Consider the following 3,097-nt stretch of genomic DNA (forward strand, 5'->3'; position numbering starts at 1 on the left):
ATCAATGACCCTACTCAGACTCTCCTAGCTTCTTTACTCTCCACAGACCTGATGTGAAGGGTTGTCAATTCTAGCTGAAAACAACATATTTATACATCAGGTCAAAATATGGAAACTAGATTATCCCTAGAGAAAATAATAAAGCATAGACCCACTAAGATGAAATGTCTGTTCATTTGAAGGATGGCTGTTAATTAATGTAAAATTATGCTTTTACCTGGAATAATAAATTGAACAGAAATATCAAAAAACATTTCAGTTTATCAAAAAAAGAAAAAGAAAAAAGAAAAAAACAGTAGAATTAATTTATACTTGAGCAGAGATTTATTTATGCAGCTAATATTTTAGGTTTTGTGGTCCATACATAAGGTCTCTGGTCTCTGGCAACTATCCACCTTTGCCACGGTAGCTTTAAAGCAGTTGTAGACACCATATAAACAAATGGATATGGTTGTGCTACAGTAAAACTTTATTTATGAACACTGAAATTTAAGTTTCATATAACTTTCACATGACAAAATATTCTCTGAATTTTTTTCACTCAATTAAATGCATCGTATGGTGCACAGATCACACAAAATGGGGAGCAGAGAGGAAATGGCCCATCATCTGTATTTGCCAATCCCTGATATAATGCAAGGAATGTAAGTCATATAGACAGAAAATATTGGTCCGGATTGGGTAAATTATGAAATCTAAGTTTTAGTTTTTAAATTAGACTCTTATGAGGAGAAAAGAAAGTAATAGATGTGAAAATAATTTCAAACTATTATGCATTATACATAATAGTTTTTGGTGATATTCATTTATATAGTCCTTGCCACATGTATAAACTTATCACATAAAACCCCAGAAACTCACAAATTAGCAGAGAATGTCGAAAATCACAAAGGTAATAAAGGAGCACACACATAGGCCATAAGATCTACATAGTTTCAAAGCAAAGGTATAAATTAGTCTCCAATATTGTTGGCAGCCAAGGGAAACATTCAATTCAATTGAACAAATATTTATTTTCTTAGTATATACTGTGAGACAACCATTGTTTTGAGTGCTAGGAATACAATGATTAAAGCCAGAAATTGTCTTGACTATAAAGGTATCAAATATAGTTGTCCTTTAAACATCACAAGTTTGAACTGCATGGGTTGATTTACATATGATTTTTTTTTCAATAAATACATACGGTACTGTAAATGTATTTTGTCATAATTTTCTTAATAACATTTTCTTTTCTCTAGATTATTTCATTGTAAGAATACAGTATATAATACATATATCATATAAAATATGTATTACTCAACTGTTTATGTTATCGGTAAGGCTTCTGGTCAATAGTAGGCTGTTAGCAGTTAAGTTTTGGGGGAGTCAAACATTATACACAGATATTTGACTATTCAGGGAGTCGGTGCCCCTAACCCTCTGCATTGTTTAAGGGTCACCTGTAATATTACTCTCTTTGATAATAAGGAAAAATAATTCTTTAAGGGAAGTAAAGTCTCCCCCGGTGTATAGTACTGAAAATAATTTTATTTGAAACTTCACATAGGCAACATGGCTATGCTATGAAGACTCTTGTCTCAGTAACACATCTATGAAAGTGCAATATTAAATTCCTTCTTGCATTCTTCAATGAAAACTGAGGACAAGACACCAAAGCTTGTCTCAGTAAAACTAACCTTGCAGGAAGCCAACATGGCCTAGCGCAGACATGTAATTTTTAGCTGACTTAACTTAATCCACGGACAGAACATAAATTACTAGAAATAACTTATTTCTAACAATCTGTATCAGAATAATCTTGGAATCTTCTGAATATTGTCGATTCCTGGATTATACACAATACTAATGAGCTAGAATCTCTGAAGGTACACCTGTCAATCTGCCTTTTGAAAGAGTTCCTTGGGATTTCTTTTATACCTAAAATTTTAAGAACCTTTTACTCTGAGCTAGATTTTTTTAAACTGTTTTTGTTTTTCAGAGGATGTGAAATCAATTTAAAGAAAGAGCATTTTTTTTAATATAAAATAGATTTTTAAAAATTAAAATAATAAAATAGTAAGTATTCAAGTGTGCTATACTTTAAATATTTTTTAAATATTACTGTAGTAAGCATATTTTTTGAAATTTTTGTTTTATGTACATGTACAGTATATGTATATCTTACTTTGGGCTTCAGTCAAAAAACTCTGAAAACAGTGATTAAGAAGTACACACTGACTTCAGATCCTTCAAAGATTCTCTGAAAATATCAGTCTTCTTTAATATGCCTGAGAATTAAAAGTAAACAGTTGCATGTAATATAGATATTATGTATATATTTATAGTTGCATGTGTTATATATTATCTGTGTGTGTGTGTGTGTGTGTGTGTGTGTATGCTTTTGCTTTAAACATACACTAGTGAAGAGAAGCATCAAATATCTTCTGTCTATCATGATGTTCATTTATACTTTAAAAAATACATATTGTTAGAGGGGTTAAGCTGTCCCAGTTGATGAAACACTCTGGTAAACCTTGTACAAACTCATCTCCACCAGTAGAAGTCTTCTGGCCATATCTTACTGAGGTGTCTGGGGAAAAAAATAGCAGTAAATATCCCTGGCCATTTTAGCGTTCTTGATTTATTATTTTATATAAGACAATAACTCATCCCAATTTTATTAATGGTATCAGAAGATAATACTTAGAACATTTCAGTGTATTGACTCCTTGTGATTAATGAAAGTAAATTTAATTTTTCATCCATTCCTATAGTCAACTCTGAAAATTGATTCTCCTCCCCAAATTATGATACATGTTCCATTACAGCAGGTATTATTTCACAGAGCAGATGCTTCCCTCAGTATTAGTATAATATGAAAGCGCACACATTTTGAGAAAGCATATCTTTCAAGGATTCACAGAGAAGAAAGTGGCTTTAGTACCTCAATATTTCAATAAACAAATATTAAGTCAGTTCAGAAGTAAAACAACCAAGACCATGCTTCCCATTTAAGAAAATCCTCATAGAAAGCAATTTAGTTAAGTATTAACTTTATTGTTGGGAAATTGTTTTTTAGAGCAAGTATTCACATAGAATTCAAAGAAGAGTTTCA

The sequence above is a fragment of the Rousettus aegyptiacus genome, unplaced genomic scaffold, assembly GCF_014176215.1.
Source record: "Rousettus aegyptiacus isolate mRouAeg1 unplaced genomic scaffold, mRouAeg1.p scaffold_m13_p_10, whole genome shotgun sequence".
NCBI lineage: Eukaryota > Metazoa > Chordata > Mammalia > Chiroptera > Pteropodidae > Rousettus > Rousettus aegyptiacus.